General features: G+C 34.7%; 1 protein-coding gene across 1 annotated transcript in view; it reads right to left on the reverse strand.

Moving 5' to 3' along the window:
* Positions 1–25,071, reverse strand: part of TENM3 (teneurin transmembrane protein 3) — a 1,298,714-nt gene that overhangs the window by 782,772 nt on the left and 490,871 nt on the right. The window contains 1 exon segment of the mRNA XM_050338169.1: positions 19,645–19,808. The gene's annotated coding sequence lies outside the window, so the exon portion shown is untranslated.

A 25,071-nucleotide genomic window follows, 5' to 3' on the forward strand; every position in this document is an offset into this window, starting at 1 on the left:
AGGGGAAATGATTGTTCTTGGTGGGAACACAACATAAGATCTTCATGTGGAGACTGGCTGAGTATAGATCTGTTGCGTGTTAAATGAAGACTTTTTACACAGAATAGCATGTTCTGAGGAAGTGCATTCTCATGGCAACCGCTGCCACTAATGATCACAAAGTGGTGTCAAAGGCATCAACTATACCCCAAAATGGTATCCTAGAGACCAGTTTACTTTAAAGCAGTATAAAATTAAGGTGTCTCCTAAAAACTGGTAGGACAAAATCTGAAAAGAACTTATGTGGAATAGTAATTTTCTTGTAATTAGAAGACCCATTTCTAATGTGGAATTGAAATTAATCAAAAAGAAAAGAAAAAAATTACCTTAGAAAAAGATACTTTTTTTTTTTTTTTAATAACGCCTGAAAGAAAAAGGGTTAACTTCTTCCTATAGCAGGAGATTATTGTAGACAGCAAAGAAAGAAAATTTCTATATTTTCTCCTAGTTTAGTCTATCTAATTTTTTATATATAGCCCCACAAGAAGCAGGGCTTTACAAAATGACCCCTGCGAGACCCAGGAGAGCATAAACATTCTTCTTTTCAGAGTAATGGTTTTACCTATAAAGGAAAAAGAAATGGTAAGCAATATCCATTAAAAAGTGACATGATTCCAAGCAAAGCTTAAGGAAGAATCAACTCATCTCTTCCTATGAGGGCTTGTACTTTTTCTGTATTTGAGACCTGAGCTCCACAGGGTTTTTAGCACTGACAGTCTGCTCTTTCCCAGGACATACAAATAGAGGAGGGGAAAAACATATGGAATGAGTCCCTCTACTCAATTTCTACATCAGGTATGGTCAGATGATTTAGTGGCTGATGAACAAACAGCATCCTCATCAGCACTGCTAAATTTTTAGACCATGCATACTGACATAAAATGTCAAATATGCATGATGCATGCAGGGGGTATATAACATACCCACTGGGATGTTCTTACGAGATTTCCTTTGGAGAAATTTTGTGGTCTCAGAAGATCTACAAGGGTGTACTGCTACTAAAGGAAGCTGAGTTTAATCCCTGATGCTATGTTTCTTCTTTCCACATGCCCATGACTTAACTGAGGAGTTTTTTGTGGCTTTTGAAGTGACTCAGGTGCCAACATCTCTTCATGTCCTGTTCTAAAGATGGCATGACAGAATTTAGAGAATGGGTCAAGAGAAACCATTAGTTTCCCTGAGTTCTTCAAAGAGACTGGAGCAGGTTTTTGGGGAGGAGGGCTTCAAAGAGTCAAACAGCATCAAAGACACATGTATAAAGCTAGGAATTCAGTTTGGTTTAAAAGACAAGATAGGAAAGGAAATGTGCCTGACTGACAGAAAAGCAGGTAGCTAATGTAGAATCATCAATATGCTACAAAGTAGCAGTGGACTAGAACAAACTCCAAGAATCATAAGAAGAAAAGCTCTGATCTGGTCAAGCAGTGAGAGAAATTGAGCTGACACTGAAGTTCTGTCCATTATGTGGACAGTATGCAAAGGCACATGGCTTTGAAATGTTCCCTAATGGATACAGCTTAAAAACTCCATGACATGACTAGGATAGTGCTACCAAGAGTCCAGTATCAGCAAAAATACGTACTGTAAAATTTAGCTAATTTGTCATCACAGTTGTTTCCTGCAAGAATTAAAACCACAGATATCAAAATGCCATAACCGGTTTATGGCGTGTGTAAAAGCAGACTGTAAAAAGGCAAGTGTTTGCAATGGCTAGTATGTTCTCACACTTTTTAAAAATAATTTTTAAAAGTTCTATAAAAGCAATGTTACCCCTAAATTATTAATTCATATAAAAAGGGATTAATATAGGTAGGTAGCTTTTATTTTAAGCTGTGTCAAAATCACAAATAAAGAGATTTAAGTGTTTTAAAAGATATAAATTCAGAGCTGCAGAAGGTATTAGGGGAAATCAGAAAATGAACTGCAGATACAACTGGTACTATAAGATATTAAATCCCTGTGATAAAGCATGTGTTATATATAAATTTTGCCTACAGTTGCCTGAAAAACAAGTATTTTTGGTCTGGTGAATGTTAACACCTAATTAAGGTAATTTTCCTACTATATTTGGATTTAATACTTGTTCAGACATTATTATTAAGAAGTGTAAAGTTTTTAGCAGGGTGGCTCAATTTTTCTCAACTGTTAAACATTTTAGGTCTTATTTTTTATTGACTATCTGAATTACAGTAATGGAAAAGTCACTCAATTTCTGATGCTCTTGTAATGGAGGGCAAAGTACCTCAAAAAGCAATGTATATTTACTGACCTTTATTTAACAGAGTTCAGTTTGGTGCATACATACAAATTTTACAGTACTTGAAATTATCAAAGCAAACTCTGTCTTTTTGGTTCTCCAAACAATGTTTGTTCTAATTCTGCAGCAGCTTCTTTAAAGGCGTAGTTGCAAGTTTCTAAGTCAGCCAGTGTATGAATGTCAAATCTAAAATCCTAACAGGAAGAACTGTAAATACTCCTCCTCATTGACATAAACTTTCTATCCTTAATGGTCTTACCATGAAAGAAAATGAGTGTTCTGAAGTCAGGTGACAAAGGAAACTCTTAGCAATCAGCACATTTCTATCTCATGTAATTAACTACAGACTTTTGGTCATATGACATTTGTCAGATCTGAAGCAGAAAAGAAAACTTTAAGTCATTATGGAAATAAATGGATGAGTTGAACTGAAATATCATAATTAATTAGAACATTTGAGAGACATTGGTAGTGGTACTCCAGAGAGAAACATTCTCAAGGGATAAATATGGTTCCTCTAGGGCCACAGCAAACACAAGCCTGCTTTGTGGATAACTGTAAGGAAGTGGAAATACTGCATTTTAGGATCAACCAAATACCCACATCTATGATTTTTAGTGTATGGTAAAGTAATGAATTACTGTTCCCATTGTTGTCATATGAAAATTCTGTGTGGGTCCATCAAGATCATCAGATTGAAAATTCAGAGAAGTGTTTGTTTTGTGAAAGAATTTTTTTCCCCTTGGTAATGGCTAAATAAATTGCACCTCTCTAGGCAAGTTTAATATGGCTAATAGTTTTTGTTGTTTCCACTTGCAGAATTTCCAAGGAAAGCCAGTCTGAACTACGACTTACAGCCTTTGGTAGAAGACAAAGTATGAACTCCAGAAACAGTTTTAAATTAAAATCTCCATTGTAATGTGTTTTTTTTTTTTTTCTTAAACTAAAGACATCTCAGAAGGATTATTTCCTCTCTATAACATTACAGAAACATTTAGGTGAAAAATTATTTTCTTTTCCACCCTCTTCAATCACAGAAATGAGATTAGGGGGAAAAAAAAAAAAAGAAAAGAAGAAACATTTCCCTTTTTTGTTCACTTTTGCAGGTGGATTGGGTAAATGAAAGAAACTAAATAATTCAAAAACATGCAACTGTGGACATTAACCAAAACAGCCAATTTCTCCCCTGACAGACTTTTATTGTGTTTTTTATTTCCTTTCAAACTCAAATATTCATCAGGATGGCACTACTAAAACAACAAACCTTTTATTTCTAATTAGGTGTTTGTATTTCCTGTGTTGTCTTTAGCATAAGGCACAATGGGCGACTTCAATTTTCACTGGAAAAAAAGTACTGTATTGAAAACTACCCTTTTAAGGGTTAAAAAGAACTCCTGTCCATAACATGCATATTATCAGTACTTCTGCTGCTATTTGAAGGTATTACATGCCCATACTTAAAAAAACTGCTGGAAAGGCTCACAAATTAGAGACACAATAGTGGCATGTAAGAACAGCCTCTTTTGAGAAAGTCTGCTTTACTGACACTAGTAATTTCTCAAGAGTCCACTGCTACTGCAAGAAAACAAGGGTACCTTGTAATATGCCAGGGACCCCTTTTTGGGATGTATGGATTGAAACAGTCAATGCGCCCCTAGAGAAACTGAACAAAATAATTATCTTTGTTTCACTACATGAAGAAACTGTATTTATCCATGGATGTTCTGATGCCCAAACATTGGAGAGGCTTTATATAGCTTTCTCTTCACATTTCTGCTTGCCAGGAAACCAGAACAATAAACACTGGTATAATAAATTATATTTTAATGAAAACGAAATAATTTAGTTACTTGTATTTAGGTACTACAGCACAGTATTCCTAAAAGTAGTCAAGGAATCTTAAACACGTACATCATAAAGGAAACTCAGTCTTGCAAAGGTTATATAATTTACAAAGGAAATCAGTGGTAGAGAAAGCCTGAACTACTTTATTCATAAGGGCAGAGCACAATACGTTGTTTCTTTTCTGAACAGAAGATCAATTCGGATTCTGATCAGTTTGAAATTATACTTTAGATACAAATTCTTTAGATTTCATACTCTAGAACTTTTAGCATCACTCAATATTATTTAGATGTACTTAATGTGTTTGGCCTTTTTTCTTAATTATAAACAAAAATGGTAATTGTGTCCACAAGATTATGGTCAAACCGTAAACATGACAACAATGCAGTTACTGTGTGCCTCTTCTCTCCCTCCCTGCTCTTTATCCAGTAATACAGTACTGGAAAAATCAAAGAAAATCATTCTGTATCTGAAAGCAGCAACAATATCCAGCTGAGTCAAAAGAAAACTCCATTGCGCTGGTTGGCGGGTAGAGAAAGGTTGCATGTAGGTTGTCTCCACACTGAGTCAAACTTTATTCCGACAGAAAAGAGACCAAAAACCCAGAGACATTTTATCTTTCTTTTGTTCACTCTGAGAGCCTCCAGTTCTCTGCTGTAAGAACATTACACACTGTTCTTTGCTATAAATAATATAAATGCTTTAAAAAAAATTAAATTAGGCTAAAAGACCACAAGAGGCTTGAAGAAAAAGAATAAATTATAGTATTTGGAAAATTTTGAAAATAACTTACAAAGTTAAATGTATCTGTGCTTACACTCCTATTGCCAAATAAGTAATTTATAAATGTAAATGTGGAAAGATGTATTATTTCATTTTCAGTCACGAAGTTGTTTTGTTGGCAAGTAGAAGACATTACCTGGTAACTAGATACAAGCAGGAAAAATGACCAAACATACACAGAAACACACCATTATAAAACTGACTTGATAGAGATCTCAAATTACTTCTGTTGAAAGTGAATGAATGCACTTTTTCATTGATCATTTTACCATTACTTTGAAAGTACATATGTCTCCTAAAAAGTAATTTCCTAAATCCATATTGTGAACTGGGATAGATCACTGCTTCAAAACATTTGGCCCATCAGAAGCACAGAATTGACTTCTTCCTATTGCTGTAGTGGTCAGTAACTGTCAGTGTTCTTAAAACAAAGTAATTAAAGCCAAAGGAAAAAGAAAAATGAAGAAAGAAATAGCAGAGAGTGTAGACAAAACAAGTGTTTTCCTAAACAGAATGACAAGGTGCCTTCTGAGTAATACGATGCAATACATTAAATTTGCCCAATGGGAATGTTTATGCTCCTATATATATTCTGAATTTTGATCCTTTTTCTCTCCTCTCTGCCTAAGTTCTATAGCAAAGCTGTTGCAGCTCGATAGATTTGCTGAATACAGCCACACCTGCAGATCTGAAAGTCAGAGATAAACATTATGTATGGCTTAATTTTAACCTGGTTTGAACTCAATTAGACTCTTCAACATCTAGAGTAAGTTCTGAAAATTTTAGAAAGATCATTATTTTCTGAAACAGAGAAGTCACATTTTCAAATTACCCTACTATACAAATAACATATAGGAATTTTCCAGCTATGTTTTAGATAACATCACCCACTTATTCACAGAACTGTTAAGAATACTGAGAAACTGTGATTTTGTCATCAAGGAAAGTTCACACATTTTTAAAGGTGATCATTGTATAAATTATGTGTCACAAGCATCAGTAAGTGACTGCTGTGAATTTCAGCAGTAATTGAACATGGCTCTGCTGTCCCAAAGGGTATATATAATGTGTAAGTCCTCACACACAATGAATACCATTAGAACATGAGGTCTGTTTGCCAAGTGTAAGTGATGTGCCAGAGTGTTTTGAGGTCAGAGAAAACTGGGATATCTCTAACTCCAGCTAAAAGCAACCAAAGCTTCCTTCTGGGTCTATCACAGCTCAGGATTTGTGAAGCCCCACTATTTTGGACTGACATTTCCTGAGGGGCTGCAGCAGTATGTGACACAGCTCTGGAAACCTTAAGAATCACTCAAACTTGTGTTACATAAGAGAGCAGAGGTTGAAGAAGGATGTACCCCCATGTGTACCCTCTACCTTAAAAATTACCACTGTGAAAGATAGTTATGGTTTACCAAACACACTGTAAGACAGTGTAACACATTTTAAGTAGGATTTGTTGAATATGATCTCTAACATTTAACAAACATTTCTAAGCAAATGTCTTCAGACAATTCAGAAATGTCACTTCCCTGAAAAACGACAACTCAAAAGAAAAAAGCCTACTGCCACATTAGGAAATAAATTTATCAGGATACAAGAAGGTACTTTCAAAATATGATAGTGCTAATATTATTTACTATAATATTATAATAACATATATAACTATAATAATAGTATTATTGCTATTATGATCCATGATTATTATTAAATATAATAGAAGTTAGGATTAATAAGATTTTCAAAATCAAAGATTCATCAAGAAAAAACATTTCTGACCTTTCCTGTGAACTGAAAGTACTGTATAGGGGTAAGTATGAAGTAGTGGTGTTTCACTGAAGATCTAAGCCTGATACATCCTGCACTGTTTGCATTCAGTGTGTTTCCACCCAGGGAAAAGAAAACTACTTAATTTCAGAGGTATTTTGACCAGTTTCATAATTTCATAAGGATTATGAGATATTTACAGATAGCAAACAAGGGAATTAAACCTAATGGTTTTCATTAGGTCGAAGCAACAAAAGTGCCATAGGTAGTTCAAAACATCTTTTTATAACTGCTGGAAACATAAGTTCCACAAAGTTTCTGAAAGAATACTTTGGTTTAAAATTTCATAGTTGAACCATGACACATGTAATTGTGTAATTAATGTTCCAATATAAGGAGTTTTAATCTTCTATTTAATTTTATTTCAATAATACGTTCAAAATTCTTAAATGATCTTCTCCAGATTAGACCGCTGAAAATCTAAATTAAAAAGACAATGAAATTTTGTTCAAAATCAAAGAAAGTGGGTTGTGCAATTTAATTACACAAAATGGTTGGGGTTATTATGTCAGTTATGTAAACAACTCAAAATGCTCCTAATCTATTTCTCCAATATATTTGTTAATAAATATGTATGCTTTTTCTTTGAGTTTAGAATAATTTATAAAATTGGGGTTTAATCCATAACTCACTAACTGACTAACCATGTTGATACAGTACCTGGCTACATACATCCCCAAAGTTGCCATTAAAATTATGAGGAAGGACTGTAAAATATTGAAGGGGACTTTGCAACAGCTACAACTAAGATACAAAAGCTTTAGCTGTGACATATGAAAAGATTTAGTTCAGTTACCACAACTTTAAAAGAAAATCCTTCAATCAAACATGAGAGAAGGCATGTTTTTTAACAGAAGCCTTGGACTACCCCTGCCGTTGCTGTTGAAACTACACTGAATGGAACTCTGCTTTTAATGGTCGTCTTTTACTTGCTTCCTTTTGCAGTCAAAATTAGTAAGCAGAAACAAAAAACAGAACAAATGTGAACTAAAAATAAGGGATTGATTTGCAGCAAAACAAAATGCAATAGCTAAGCAAGAGAAGAGTATTTGCCTTGCAGCAGTATGGTGTGCCAGTGAGAAATATCAGCAGCCTGAGTTGCAGCTCAGAGAGACTTTCACAAATGACACTGGCCCACCTGCTGTATGTCATTTTACAGCAATTCCACAAGCATTTGAATACAATGGAATGCTCATCATCTTCATGTAAAATGCATGACAAAAGTCCCTCCACTTAAATTGCATATTACCATGAGCAGGAATAAGGAAGGTGGGTTTTTTCTGCAGTTTGTATAAAAATAAAAGAGGTAGAAATCCTACACCTAACTTACTTAACATTGTTTATTTGGTAGGATTTTTGAATATTGGAGCAAAAAATGGAAACAGGGGAAAACTGTATTCTCAAATAAAAGAAATAACAAAAATAAATAAAGTTTAAGGAATATCTTTTAAATGCATAACAAAACCCCTGTTTTACTCTGTGCATATCAAGGGCACCTATTGTTAGGAAACTGGGGGCTTGTAGGACCAAAAAAAATTGTAGTTTGAAAAGGAGCATTTCTAGAAGACAAAGACAAAAATGAATAATTGTATTCCTTCATTATGGTAAGGGTTTACAGTATGCAATCTATTAATAAATCTTTAAACTTTCTTAGATCAGATGAATGAAAAATGGGGACTGTGATGCTAATAAGAACTTTGGAAATGATCGAAGACTGAATCTTAAGTCTATGTGGCAAATGGTAGAATGTATAATAAAGAAATTCCTTGTATTCCCACAAATATGCACAAGGTAAGGATAAAAAATTTGTGATTCAAGAAAGAGAGGTCAAAGAAGACACCTTCCCACTATGGGGTCATGAAGGGAGGCTAAACAAACTTTCACTCAACATCACTGCCTTATAAAAATAACTTGCAATCATATTTGATCACAAAGCTAAAGGAAAGTAACAGATGAGGCTATACAACCCTGTGCAGCCTGTGGAGGTATTATTGCTGCAAGCTATCTGAAATCAAAGTGGCTGCTCTATTTTACACCATTTGAGAATGTAAAAGTAATTAGCTTTTGAGAAATAAGAATTAACTTCACAAAGGTAAAATTAAACACTTCCTCCTGCTATATTTTATATCAGACAATGATTGTCTTATATGTGGAATTATTACCATCCATACACTAGGAGAGAAGAACACTTCAGTTTTGACATACAGAGGTATCAATGCTGAATTTTCTGTCTGGATCCTAGACAGTTCCTTCCACACTGCACCTCAGTCCTATATACAAGAGCATTCTACTAAAAGAAAAACTTAACTATTGAACATTACTATTACCTTCTGCATTCTATTTTTTCTATATTTTCAGATTATAGTAATGCAAAGATCCACATCTCAGCTGTCTATGAGAAACAGACGCTTTCTTTAAGACAGCTTCAGACTCATTTGTTCACTTCTGTGGGAGATAAAAGTTTTGATTTCCTCATACAAGATTTTACTTTACAGTATAGACTTAGCCATTTTGGTATTTAAAAACAACAGAACATAATCAGATTACTGAGAGTTTAGAAGCACTTTCACATCCCATACTTTACATGCATTTTTAATAACGATTTGTTATTACTGTTCTGTAATATGGAAATCCATATTATTGTTAATATTGCACAAATTCACAGCTAATCACATTATAGTACCAAAGGAACAATTATAGTATGTGAATGTGTATAAAGATTAATATACATATCCTAATAAATCTCAGCTGACCCATTAATGTATAATGGGCCCAAAGGAGGCCTCGTATCCTAAGTATATAAATGGTACATTTCTTTCCCCCTCCCCTCCTTTCTTCATTTTGTTTTATATGTACAAACTGCCATAAAAAGGAAAATTAAGCCATACAAAACCACTCTCAAACATCAAGAGGCTAATCAAAAGCACAAACCACTTTCTTTTCTTATTATACTACAAGAATCAAACTAATATTTGACATGCATGTACAATGAGTTGGTTTTTTTTTTTTTTTTACTCTTCCTTTTGAGAATAAGACTTTTGAAGTACTGGACAGGCATCCACACCACATGCACTCTGGAATGAATAGCTATTACAAGTGGGTTAAGAGAGGAACTTTCAGTTTTAATTGTAAAACATAATAGCTTGTTCTTGGTTCAGTGGGGGGATACCTTCAGCTGTTTCAATTAAATCTCTTGTAGCTTAAAAGGAAAGAAAAAAGAGACAAATGATCCTTTTTGTTATGTAAGATATGCCTTACAATATCACTACCTAGTGACAACTCCTTGTCCTCCTGTCACATCCTGTCCCTTAGACCATGCTACAGAAAAGCAATTTTCTGCCTCAAAAGCACTCTATTTTTTAAAAGTTTGTCTCTGGGCAATTTTCAGGTCTACTAGAGCTGCACAACTGTATACAGATGAGAAAGACCCAAAATAGGGCAATTTATTTGATTCTTCCTCTTCAAAACATTTAGCTGAGATTGCATATCCAACAGAGAAACCCCAACAAGAATATTCAGAGATGACCTGCAGTGACACACATCTTTTTTCCACAAAAAATTTGCATTAAACATCTTTTCCAGACTCCTCAGATAGTCTAGATTTGACTTTTGTTTAATATGACCTTTAACACAAACATTTCCCAGGATATTAACAGCTAATTTCTTTTTTAAAGGAGATAGTAAGAACTGGTCAGTTAAATAAAACACTTATGGAGTTCTTCAGAAAAAGGAATAGGGTATTTTGTGGGCACTTTTAAAAAAAAAAAATTGTGCATTAATTTGAATCCAGTTTCTCTCTTGTTAGAAAGTAAAGAACCACTTGGATGGGAAAATACATCCTCCAAGTGTTCAGCTCCTGGTAACTTAGCATTTATCAATGCCTGAAGCTAGTTTGACTTCAGTATTCCCCTGGTACTGCTCTGCCCTAACTCAGTAAGGGCACTTCACAACAGAGCACAGGTCTCGCCTTTATAACCATCCACAAGTTTAAAACTACCTTACCTGTACGAAAGTTTTTAAGGAATTAGGATAGTGTCAGTTTGTTATGAATGTAGTATTCACTAGTGTATTGTCTGGGGCAAAAAAACCGTGATAATATTTTTTAGACTTTTCAAGAAGCTGGATAAATTTTCAAATCTGAAAACAAATAAACCATAGGCTCCTCAATCTTCAAAATCACATTCAAATTTTGTATATATAGTTTGGAAAATTTTAAACCAGACTGATAGCTCATTTAGCCCTAAAGACATAAATTTATCCATTTAATTTCTCTATTACTGTCTTTTTTAATTGACGGATATATACATTTAATTTCAGAGTTTCATGCTGGCATTGAATTATGTATTAAAAATCACTATTAATATTTGCACCTGAAAATAATCAAGCATAAAGTATATCTATAACCATATATGGTTCTGATTAGCAGATTAGACTCCATTAGCTAAAGCATTGATTTTCTCTGCTAATACAATAAATACCTTTGGTATGAATACATTTTGAATTTTTCTTTACCTGGCATGTGAGTATATTTAAAAATTAACTGAAAAGATGTTATGATCAAGTTCTTTAAATTATCAGACAGATGCCTCTGCCCAAATTAAGTGCAAAGAGACCATATGCTGAAGTAAGTAGTATAGATTTTTATTTATGTATGCGGTAAATGTGAGGTGGAGAGAGATAGAAACAAATTGCAAAAAGAGAGCTAGTGGGAGAGAAAGAGAGTAACAGAGAGACAGAAAAAGTAGAAAAAATATCACCACTCTGTGGATTCTGAGAGCATCCCAATTGATCCTTTTCTTGTGGTCTTCTCAGTGATGAGAGTCTAAGTCTTGTCAAAGTGAGGGTTGCAGTCTGGATCTCCTGAGGGAATCCCAGAGTGGTGAGGGAAAATGCCTGGGTGGTGAAGGAAGAAGTCTGTGCTGTTAAGGGAAATCCCATGTGGTGAGGAAAGAAGGCCTTGTTGAACTTCCTGAGGTTTCCATCAACCCACCTCCTAAGCCTGTCAAGGTCCCTCTGATGGCATCCTTTCCCTCCAGCCTGTTGACTGCACCGCACAGCTTGGTGTCAGCAAACTTGCTGAGGGTGCGCTGAATACCACTGTCCCTGTCACCGACGGAGATACTGAACAGTGTCAATCCAAATACTCACACCTCTGAGGATTGCCATTTGTCACTGGTCTCCACTTCGAAATTAAGCCGTTGACCACAATTTGAGTGCAGACATCCAGCCAACTTTTTATCCACTGAATGGTCTATCCATCAAATCCAGGTCTCTGCGGTTTAGACTCCAGGATGTTGTGTGGGACAGTGTCAAACCCTTTGCACAAGTCCAGGTAGATGACATCTGTTGTCCTTCCCTTGTTCACCACTACTGTAACCCCATCTTAGAAGGCCACCAAATTTGTCAGGCATGATTTGCCTTTAGTGAAGGCATGTTGGTTGTCACCTATCACCTCACTTTCTACGTGCTTTAGCACATTACCCTCTGGTAGAGAAATATATTCACTTCATTTGCATAATTCACTTGATTAGCTTTTGCACCAGAAACACTACCAGGCTGCTGCGTCACACCTACACAATCATACACTTGGCACTGAAGACAGAATTTGCCTCCTGTTGTGTCTGTCTGAAATTGCCTTTATACTGGCCCACAGAATCTGTGCAGATGCACATAAACTAGACTGTATTGTAGATATGAGAAATATATCACCAGCAGAATGCAGAATTTTATTGAAGGCAAATCAGATTTCCAGATATGCTTGAATTCCAGATATGCTTTAAATTAGTGAAGAAGAAATTTGTTGGCATATTGCTGTGGACACATAAGGGAAGAAGACCTTTACAATTTAGTCCATTATCTCTGCAAGTGCTAATGTTGCCTTAGTACATCTTGTATTCAGTTCCTGAGCTGGCACTGGAAAATGTGGTAACACAACTGTGTATAATGTAACAGAGATTAATAAAACTGTAAACCATGAAAACTTCAAAAGTGGCTTAAGTGGGACACTAAAAGAAGAATTGTTTAAAACTATCTTCATCTCTGATTTCCGCTTTAGACTTCTTGAATATTTAGTTGTGCAAGGAACTCATTAATGTACATGTAGCTGGCTGGCAAACCTTCAGTTGCTGATTGTTGTCAGTCGGTCACAGCTCACTGATGATTCAAAAGTCTAAGTGTAGACTGATGCTCTATTCATTTCAGTTTTACAGTAATGCTATAGCTATGTCAATCAGAAGTTACCAGGAATAAAAGCAACAAACTGGTAATGAAAAAAAAATTTCATTGGCCTAAAGTCCTCATTTTTGCCTAGTAATTGCATTCTATCTCTTTGTATATTTTCATTATTTTGGTATGGCTTACTAGCATATGTTCAAAATCAGAGGATATTATTTAAGCTAAAGAGTCACAGGGAGTCACACGAGTTACTTCACAGCAAATCTGACTATTGCCAATCCTCTTTGATAAAGTGTATGTAAAGTTTCTATAATAGAGCCTTACACAGTCAAGGGTCCACAACGCCTTTTAAACCTACTTTTGCAAAGCAAACAGAAAAGTATGCATAAAAAACCTGCATACTTGACAAAAAGAGATAGAGTACTGAAGAAGAAATCTTGCCCCTAATTGAAAGGGGGGGCAAGACATGTCCCTGATGTCCCTGACATGAATCCCTGGATTCCTGTGAAGGAAAGTATACAGTAGGATATAGAAGGTATCTTTTTTTCCATTACTAATTGAAATTAAAAAAAAAAAAAAAGGAGAAAGAGAAAGAGAAAGAGAAAGAGAAAGAGAAAGAGAAAGAGAAAGAGAAAGAGAAAGAGAAAGAGAAAGAGAAAGAGAAAAAGATTATTTCGTTCCAAAGGCTTGTATCTGTAACATGTAAAAGCAAATAAAATCCTAATTCTACTTTATGTGAGTTTTAAGTAACTTTTGTAAAGTCAACGTATTCTTTGTTACAAGAAATCAATCTCTTAAGTTGAAAGGTGTTTTTCAAACGACTATTCAGTAAAAAATGCAGGAGCAGTCCTTAAAACTGAGACCAGGGCTTCTCCTTTCTTCTCCATGGAGACTATACTAACCACAAGGCTGCAGTTGTTCTTCTTCTGATCCTTCTATTCCCTTTCATTTTCCAAAGTTTCTCAACATTAGTGATGAATACAGGAGACTTCTCTAAGAATGGTGTCTAGACTGTGTGTCTAGATAGAACTTGTTCAGAAGCTCAATTCCCTTACCACCCTCATGGTGGGAAGGCCTATGCCTGCCACCAGAGGCACACAGATATGTGCAAGGACCAGAATTCTGAGATTATGAGAGTCAAGTGAGCCAAAGCTTAAGTTTAGCTATGAATATGGGCACCCTTAACCTGGTAAATGTTCTCACAGTTACTCTACTTCTAGTCAGCTGCAACTCCTGCTCTGACAAGACACCTCTTTGTAGCCGAAGAACATGAGATTTGTGGCAAATCTCTTATCAGCACACTTTAGGCCTGACTCTTTTTAGCATCTTATGCTGACACTTGTTGCTTAGTTCACAGCACATAATACAGAACTGGGTGCCAGTCCAAGTACCAGATGCTTGAAATCTAAGTGATGTTGTCATTCTCTGTGGTACTTATACATGAGTCCCTTATTACAGTCACTATAAAATGATAAAATTCATAGTTTGATAATTCCAAACCTTTAGTTAAAAATGCATCTAATCTGAAACAAAATTAAAATCAGAATCAAATTTCTTACAGATATAAAATAGAAAGCAAAGAAAGAGAAACAAAAAATAGAAAACATATTTATGAAATATCTTTTCTTCCCTCCTCTTGCAGCATGATATCTGAATAACGACTTTATTTCAACTTTCCTGTGTAACTGTAAGCAAGTAACAAGAATATATGCATAATAACTTCAACCTGGATGTTTGAATAGTAGACCAGACAGCTACAGAATTACCCAAGAGTATTACCACATGAATACCTTATGCTTCCTAAATGCTGTCACTCAGAAGGCTTCTGTCATCTCTGCTGAGCCCTCTCATTTACTTCCTTTACACAGCAGCTTTCATAGAGGAAATAGCACCACCATTCATATTTTAAAGCTTTTCTCGTATTCTAACAAATCATATCATCAAAATTATATTTCTTTAGGAAAGGAATAACTTATCTTCATGATTTCTATGTGTGCATATAATAGTTTTTTATTTTGTTGCAATGTACTAAAATTAATAGCACATCTGATGAAACACAGCCATGTTATTCAAGCATTTAACAGCGTTTTTGTGATTTCTATAGGAATATTTTGATGACTCAGAATTATTTATTAATGTCTTTCCGCTCTGAACATTTCATGTAAACCTGAAGATTATCTCAGTTGGTTAAAGCATGGTGCTAAAACCACAAAGGTTGTAGGTTCAATTGTATGGGCCATTCACTCATCAAGAGCTGGATTCAGTGATCCTTGTGGGTCCCTTCCAATTTAGAATATTCTGTGAAATCCGTGAAATGCTAAACAGTCACTGACTAGTCTTCTCTATTTTTACTGGTTAATAAGACTTACACATGAGCAGTTGGGATGATCTCGCTAAATAATCACTGTAAAATCTCAAGTTATCATCAGTAATTCACATTTTCTAAGTTAAAAACTTTGGGGAGGGAGAATTGTTTTGCAATTAGAACAAACAAAAGATCCAAAATGGAATTAAAAACCATAGTATGGTTCATGAAAATCTGCAGTTTAGTTAAAAAACCCCAACATTTTGTCAGAGACTGATAAGGGTTAAATGGTTTAAAAAATTGGTTAATGTTATGATCACCAAAAGCAAACTGCAAAAAAACAGCTGCTCATCTATGGAAGCCCACCCCTCCCTGAATAGGCCTACTGATTTGGACTGTGAAGGGGCCTTGAGATAAGATAAGGTGGTACTGTTGTCCAACTATCCCAGGTGCAGAAGAGCATGCATACCTATAACATACCTATAAACTGCATTTCCAGATAAGGGAAGAGGCTAATAAGAGGCAAATCTCATCATGTCAATGTCCTCCCTTACATGATGACTCAGCTTTGAAAACCCCTCTGGGGAGCACAGAGGACATTCACACCTCACCTGGGCTATTCATCTCAGGTGATGGACCATAATGGGCCATGATTGATTGAACTACACTGACAGCTGCAACATCTTAGAAGGTGTCAAAGACTCCTAAAATGCCCCATGATCCAGCATTACATCATTCAGGGGTGGTCTTTCTATCTAGCTTCCGCACAATATAAACTCCATGAAGAAGAGGAGTCTTTCCCTCTGCCACTTGGGAGATACAATCACTGAGAAGACCAGAAGAATACCAAACAGGACGTTGCAGTCTATGGAGTGGTGATATCTTTTTTCTACTTAATCTGTTTCTCTGTCTCTATCTCCTTTCCTGAATATCTCATTTACTGTTCAATAAAAGCTGTACTATTGATTTTGGCAAATGATCTTGTTTGCAACTTAATTCAGGAGAGGCATCTCTAATAATTTTTATAATCAGATTGTCACACATTTGTGGAGAGTTTTTTGGGGTTTCTTATTGAGTTGTTTCTTACTCCTAATGGCAGCATGGGGATTCCAGCTAATTCTTGTTTTTTAATCTTTTTTAATGCCTACATATTTTAGCCTTACTCAAAGTGTGTCCTATCTCTTTTAATTTAGTAATTTTTCAGCTGGGTGATTGTCAAGAGTTAAGCAAATCAGAGAAAAAAAAGTTTTACAGATAATTAAGACCCTGTGAGTTTCAAGGGTGGAGATCCAAATTAATATGCCAAGGGAGAGGAACGTGGGTAGGAGATGGCTGGGCTACTCAGCATTCAGGGAGGTGCAGACTAAGCACAGTTCTATTGTTTCTCAGGCAAAGAGGGTAATAAGAGGAATAGGGTAATCAGGGTTGTAGTTGAATTTGGTGACCTTAGAGTACCAAGAAAACAAGATTTCAAAAGGAAAGCTGGCTTTATTAGTTGCAGCTCCTGAAGCATCATGTTTCAACTAGCTGGCAGTTTATATGACTTTTGTATAATTCCAGTTTCATCAGTTTCCTAAGAGTTTAGACAAAAGCAAAATAAAAATTAAGAAAAAACCATAAAGACTCAAAGAAAAATGTACATATTTTTACAGCAAAGTCCTTTATTTAGAGGAGATCAACACTAAGACTAATGATAGTTTATACTTCTGAAAGTTAATGCAGTGCACAAAATCAACTGATATCTGAATTCAGTTGCAAGGAAATGTCCTCATAAAGCTTCATATATGCTTCAGAGCTACAGGGTTCAAAAGGGCAAACTTGCCTTTAAAAGTTCTGTGTTAGGGCTTGCATGAGATTTTTTTACCAAACTCCCGATACATAGTTGAGGATTTAAGAAAAACAATAAAATAATCAGAGGTGGATTAATCCCACCTGACACAAAACCAAGAATGTATTTAATCTTCTTCACGTAGAGGGAATATTTTTAAGTATATCTATGCAATACTTGATACATTTATTTACCAATTTACACCTCTCAATTTTATTGAAGTAAGCCCTCTTACCCTTTGTAACATGTCAAATTTGAACAAAATACCAAATATATGCAAAATGCACTAGGGGCAGCATATTACTGAATCTAGAATCATCTGGTAGATCACACTGAAGTACATGGTTGTATGAAATTAAACCAGAAAAAAGTAATATCACAAATTATTATCATGCTTGTTCATTTCTTTCTAATTACAAATGTGGATGTAGTCAAGAGTAAAAAAGACACCTTTTTGTCTAATAGATATGCACTGAGAAATTGTAATTATTGTATTTGATCCCCTCTGGTCAGCTCCTAACTTCTAGAAAGCTGCTGCACTGTAAGTGAGGACAAAGCAGTTGCTGTGGTCCTTAACAGGACTTATGATCACCCTTTACCTGTTACTGGTATACCAGTTCCTGTGATACCTGTTACTGGCATACCAGCTGCCCTTGCAAGATTTCAAAAAATGTCATTATAACTTTATGAATTGTGAACTGTATGCCTATACTTGGAATCTTGCATAGAAGGAAGAAAATCTGAGTCTTTAATTGTTGGACTATGTATAGTTCTGTCCTTCGCATTTTAAAGGAAAGCAGCTATATATGCAAAATATCATAATATGATCAAACAGCAAGTTATTTCATAAAGCTTCTATAAATCTATGCAGTGTCCTCGAAAGACATAAAGAATGAGCTGACTGACAAATTCAGAATGAAAACACAAAGAAGGACTATCTCAAGAGCTGAATGCTTTGAAACTCTACCACCCTCCACTCATTTTTTAAATGGTGTGCAACCTTACTATTATATGTCACCACACTAAATGCTTTAGTATGTATTTACAGGTATCATGAAGTTACTAGAGGAAAAGCTGTAGAAAATGTATTCATGCAACACATTTTTTTTTAACTGTTATTACAATGATTTCATACCAAACCGAAGACTTATTTCACTTCTGAGATTGACACAAATCCTCAAAACTAAGCCTGATACTGATTTACCAGTATAACCAAGTGCTACCTCCCCAAAGAGTAAGAAGCCCCAGCTCCATCATGTAGTTGATTCAGAGACAATAAAGAACACTGAGAGAGCATAGAAATGTATGCTACGAAATTCTTTCTGTCTTCCTTCTCCACTCTGTCCCCTGATTACTAGCAGTCAAGGAAATCAGTGCCAATCCTAACATACAGCTGAGGAACTTGTAAATAGCACCACTGTTCACTTTTTAAGCAGTGAGATAGGTACACAGAAGATATACCAGCCTTTCCTTTCCCTGGAAGCATTCCATTGATGAAAAGACATTATTTTATTAGGCTGGTGCCATGATAATGCTCCTATTAATATTTCTTTTGAAGATGCTCCAGTCCTTTAAACTGACATACTTCAAGTACACACACGGTTAAGAAAAAAGTCAAACATTACTTATCATATAGTCATAAATGATACATCACAGTTCTGTGACTGTAGTCTGAATAGGAGATAATTGCAATAACATAGTTAATACTGAATGGCAGCTACTTAAGTGACCCTTTATGTCAGTGTCTTAGTTTTAATATATGTAATCCTTATATAATTCCCAGTCTTAGATCCTGCGCATATTTACAGCTTCCAAATGGTTCCAGGATAGGTTAAATATTTTTTGTATCTGAGTATGTAGTTTATAAAGTTGTGTATCACAATACTGTAAATATTCCTGAGCTATGGGTGGCTATTTCATGATCTCATTTCAACACTGAAAATTTCTTAAGCCATACTGGATATCTCAAGCTGGATAAATCTACTGAGATAGCCTCAAATGACCTGAAAACTTTTTCAGTACTGAACTATGTAATTTAGACAGCCTTATGGAATGACTACAGTTGCGACATAATTCCTGGACTGCCCTGTAGTTATCAGAATTTCTGCAGTGATGTGATTTCACCCTAGGCATACTTCCTAAACCAGAAGGGTCCCAGAAAAAAGCCTCTAGCTATCTTCCTTAATTCCTACACTTGGGAAAGTTTCATCTTGCCATATATAGGGTGTTATGATAAATTTATACCATTCCAGACTATTTAGCCATCAGAAAGTAACAGGATGAAAGGACTGATTCCTGTTTGCTGTCAGGAAGTATTTACCTGTAAAACAGTATCTTGAAAGACTAGTTCTTATAATTTGAATAGATAGCACATGGTAGTGTTCTATAAATACTTAAAAGTCTAGAGAAATAAGTGTCATTAAATACCTCAACTTATCATTAAAAAAACCCAAACAAACACAACCAAAAGCTGCATATGTGGGTTTTTTTTATACCTCGAAAAAATGAAAACCCATCAGGTCAACAAAATTTTTTGCAACAAGTTTCTTTGGGCCAAGGAACTGCTTTCCCCATGTGGTCACTCACCAATATTTATGAGGGAAGGTCACTTGGAATGCCACTGCAGATGAAAAACAAGAAGGAAAGAAGGGTTTTCTGTCTTCACTGAGATGGCTGATTTTGCCAAAATGATAACCGACATTGACATTACACAAGGGAAAAGCTGTCGCAGTCTCACAGTTGCAGCTCAGCTGCAGAAACAAAACAAAAACAGAAATAAAAACATATGTGTATACTTTTCAAATAAATGTAGTGCCAAAACATTAAAACTCTGATCTCCGGAATATAAATAATGCTTTAATCTTGGCTTTGAAATAGTTATCTCAAATCTACTTTAAAAAAGACCCCTAAGAAATCGAATGTTCTTCTGTAAAATTAATCAATCACTTTGAGGGTTTAGTGGAAAGTAATGGCCATAAACATCTTATGTGCTCAGCTGGTGGTAGAAGGCAGACAAAAATTACAATTCTGACAAAAATAAGGAAAAGCTGAGATTTGCAGTGAAGATTGCATGCAGAATACATGACAGGGAATGACAGGAAATTTTATAGGTGAACGTGGCTATAGCTGAACATGGCCTACAGAAAATTTAAGGGAAAATTGAAGGATTAATGAGAGATTCTTATTTATTTATTTATTTAATTAATTTTCCTAGCATCTGTGTGAATTATTACCTATAAGTCTGGTACGTCCTAAAAGAAAAAACTGTGATGAATAAATAAACAGCTCTAGAAATCTTCAATAGGGTCCTTTACCTTGCAGGGAATATTATCATTGGCTTTTGATACAATTTCTGCTGCAGGGAAAGACTTTCAAAGCTCAGAATGCTGAAGTATTGCCAGGCACTCAAAGACCCCCTGCTGTGCGCGTCAAACTAAGAAATCTCTCTGAACTTGTCGAATTAAAAGTCATCTCTCTCTCTCTGCAACCCCTGCATGAGCTGGGAAGCTCTGTCCTCGTTTTTTTTAGGCCTTCCATGATAAACAAATGGAGCCTGAAGCATCTTTATTCTTTTCAGGCACATAATTAAAATTCTTTTAAAAATGTAATTGAAGGCAATGAATTTCAAACGGAGGTTCTAGTTAACAACGAGGTTGGAACAGTTTCAGTAGGCCATAGTGCTTTATCATTCAATTTTGTTTCAAAGGTGAAAGCAAAACAGCTTGTTATGATCCTGGGTGCCTTCTTTTTTTTTTTTTTTTTTTTTGTTTGCACATCAAGAGGTTGCTCCAAATTTAAACATCTCAGCAGGATTTATGCTTTCTGGAATGTCATAAGACTTAATTACTGGAAGAGCAAAGTATTAAAATATGAACAAAGCAGAAAGTATTTTTATTTTCTCAAAATCATTATTTATATATCACCTAAAAATTAATGAATATAATTATAGAAGAATTTGTATTTTCTTGGCTACCCTCTTTCATTCACCCAAATCATTATAAATATTCATAACCTTACGATTTTTTAAAATCTTGTAATGTATAGGGCACTAACTTTCTATGATGACTATTGCTGCAAAATATTGTAATGACTGGTTCTAATAGATATTTTTGATGTTACCAAGAATAGAGCAAGTATTGATATAATTAATGATTTCAAATTAATATAAAAGGAATGAAAAACTATCTAATTGGATTTGAACTGCAGGTATTATCACACAAAATTAGGTGAAAGGTAGTAGGAGACAGACTAGCTTTTCAGTAAGTTGTCTGTAAGGTGACTTCCTAGAGAGCTCAAAATCTAAACCAAGGTTTTTTGAGTATCTATTTCAGGGTGTTTTTCAGTATCCCTCTGTGTTGAAAGAAAAAATCTTCAGTTTTCACCTGGTTTTTTTTTCAATGTTGTGATTTTTAAAACTGTTACTTCTGTCTATAAATGACTATAAATGGCTATAAATGTATTTTCTTAGGGTTTTCCCCTAAAGAGACTAGAGATTGAGATGTTTTAAGGAAAATTATTTACAATTCTTGTAGCATTAAAAAAAAAAAAAAAAAAAAGAAAAAGGTGCAGCAAGGCAGCACTACTCCCACAACTTCTGGCTAGTACTCTGCCTCTGATAGTTATAATGTCCTGAGAGACCTGAGATAACACAGCTAACATAGCCGCTTTTCATCCTTGGAGGGGGAAGCACACTACGTGTTCTGTATGGGTCAACAACTGTTCTGTCTGGTAATGGTAGAAAAAGGATCCAGTTAGCTCCACTGAAAAACGTACTGGCAAAGCAGATCTAGCAGGAGCAAACTAGGTCTTTGACTACACTATCAAGTAATATCTCTGCAAGTCAGATGTTATTTCTTTCTATTTTGTTTTTGTTGTTGTTTTTTGTTTGTTTGTGTTTTTTGTTTTTGTTTTCTTTTCTTTTTAACCTTCCCTTCAGAAAACAAAGGAGAGTTTTGACAGTGTATTTATCATCTTTAACTGTATACGATATCTTAATGTGTCATGAAATCAACAGAAAGCATAGGTGTAATTAACGAGAAACATGAATCAACAAAAACCATTAAATAAAACAAATGTAGGTAAATTAGTATTTTCGAGTTTCATTTCTGCTATAAAACTGGATTAATGAAAGCACCGTGATCATAAAAAGTAACTCATCTTTCACCATAATTTGCTTGGTAGAATGTGAAGGACACTGGACAAAAAAACCCCAAACCAAACCTGTAACAAAGAGACAGTATCTGATATTTTAAGAAAGGCCCAGCATGAGTATTTAATGTCTGTTTGCAAAGTGAGTAAAGGCTTCTTTAAGTTCACTGAGTTCACTGTAAAGTTTAGGGAAGATCACTAGCGTAGAAAAAAGAGACTACTGAAATATGAGTCACATCCATGAACAAAAGTGATCAAAGTCTGCTTGGCTGCTAGAGTGTCTTCAGTTTATTCCATTGCAGTACACATATTACTTGACTGAAAGGTGTGTGGATATAAGGTATCCAGGTCTGTCTACTGTCACTGGGTCTGAAATTCTTATTTGTTACACCTGGCTTCCTTTATTGATTTCTTTTTCCTAAGAAGCAGAAGGTGAAATAATTTTTATAATATTTGGGAATGTAAATGTTTTTAATATTTAAAATACATTAAATTTAATGTATAACAAATTCATATTAATTCCCCTCCAAGTTAAAATTATTTTAAGAGCTGTGATACACTCAAAATTATTCCAATTTGTTCCCACTCACATGTTGATAATATGACACTGACGTTATGCAGTCATATTGTACATTCTTACATATCTTGAAGATCTGAGACACCTTTTTCAGTGGAGAAAAAAATTGCTTTTTACACCATTGCCAAATAAGGCGTTAATGCAAGTAATTTATTTCTTCAAATGACACCTGATGCTTATAAACACCTACCTCTTAAACACCATAAAATGAATATCTATAACAATAATTAATTATTAACTTAAGTAGAAAATTAGGATACATACGGTAAAACTCTCCCAGAATCAGTTTTGATCTAGTAGTTCAGTGTTCTGTAGACAAAAGTACTTATTGCCCTGATGATTTGGTATGAGGCACTGCTATTTCAGAAGATGGCAGAAGAGGGAGTAAGTGAATATAAACCCAATTATGACTTCAGTGAGAAGTGTAAGAGCAAGAATATTTCATCTGCTCTCTCTTTTCCAAAATAGCTTGATTTCCTAAGACAATTTTCCAAACACTGTAAAAAGTTAGCCTGCATCAGAATTTAAAGTTTTTGAAGATTACTATGGTCCTCTGTACTATTCCTGTGTCTTGATTATTTAAATTAATACAGATTTGTGGCTTTTCGACTGTACTGTTAGATCATATATTCTATAATTATAACAAAACATAATTTTATATGATAGATTTAAAGCAGAGATTAAAACAGAACAGTAAGGAATTCCTCAGTGAAATTTGCTATCAAATCACAAGCTGTATAGATTCAAATAAAAATACAAGCTTAACCTTAAAAACAAGTTCAATCCCTCACATCAGTACTGATTTGAGTGTTCCATGTGAGATAGTAATTACAAAATAACTCAAAAATATCAAGAAATACTTTACTTTACATTTTCTATCTCCCATGTATGCAGGCAATATGATGGTCTCCACAGAAATATTAAATATTAGACATTATCTGAAGTACTTGAAAAATAAAATTACCATATATTTTGCATGATATATTAGTAGATGGTAATGAGGAAAATAGATAATCAATAAAATAGGTTCAAGATTTTATAAACAAGCTTAGAACAAGAAAAGAAAAAAAATACCCTGAAAGTTCTTTCTGCACATAAAATTGCAGTATTGAAAGTAACTAGTAAGGATATGAAGGAAAAGTTTGAATGAAATCTTCCTGATGATTTTACAGATGATCCATTAAGCAAGCATTTCAGCATAAGCAAGTACATAAGAAAGTGCAGAAAGTCTGGTGCTGTTTTTGCCACAGGAGCAAAGACAGAACTGATAACACTTCACAGAAAAATGTAAGTCTGTGTCAAAGTAACTCATTCCTATAAAATCTTGATATATTTAATGCTTTCTTTGGTTTGACATTCTCTTATGAATACCCCTTCCCTATCAGTTGTGTAGAACTCTATGGCCCTAATTCCTTCTATTCTTAAGTTTCTTTGCTCCATATTTTGCTAAAATCCACGTATTCTACAATACTAATTCTCATCCTGTGCTATTGCAAAAAAGTAACAACTGTCAGACACTTGAAGAGTTCTGACAACGACTCACACTTCTGTTCAGCCAAAAGCAGTCTGTATCACTTCAGTGATGTGAATGGTACTTTTTGGATAAAAAAGCAGATAAAAAAGCCTGACAGATAATTTTGATTCATTTTTCAGGAAGAAGCTAAGAAAATCTACTTTGCTAACAAATAATTTTCAGCTCTTAATAATGTTTGATGATAGGATTATTTATTATAATAAACATTTCAATCTGGTGGGAGAGAAAAGCTTCTAAAAAGGTAAAGAAAAATAAGGATCGTGGAACAGCTATACTGTACCTAAGAGACTGATAGAATGGAGCCACTTCCTTTTACCTGCAGAATTTTCATGTATTTGCCTGCAGAAGGCCAAATAAATGCAGTCAGACATCTGACTGAAGCTGAAAATGACTCTGTTTATATAAGTGTTCTTTAAATGGTAAAAATCAATTGTAAAAGATTCCTGCACATTAAGTCTCTACAGTGCTATTCATTTTCATATTCACAATACAGCAGAATGGGAAAATAACTTACAGAGAATGAATATACAGATACATCAAATATATTCTTGTACTTTTTCTCTTTAAAACATATTAATAACCAATGGTGTTCTTAAGGCAAGTTCATGACTGCAGTATCTTTTCCCTTGGATATATTCTGCTACTTTTGCAGTCAATTGAGAAGTCCTTTGAAACAAATTGCTCTGGCAACTTTATACAGTTCAGAGTAAGCCACTGATGGCAAAGTCTACCTGTCAAATTCAGTGCTGATGAA

This window comes from Myiozetetes cayanensis, unplaced genomic scaffold (genome assembly GCF_022539395.1).
Source record: "Myiozetetes cayanensis isolate MyiCay16 unplaced genomic scaffold, myiCay2020 scf7, whole genome shotgun sequence".
Lineage (NCBI taxonomy): Eukaryota > Metazoa > Chordata > Aves > Passeriformes > Tyrannidae > Myiozetetes > Myiozetetes cayanensis.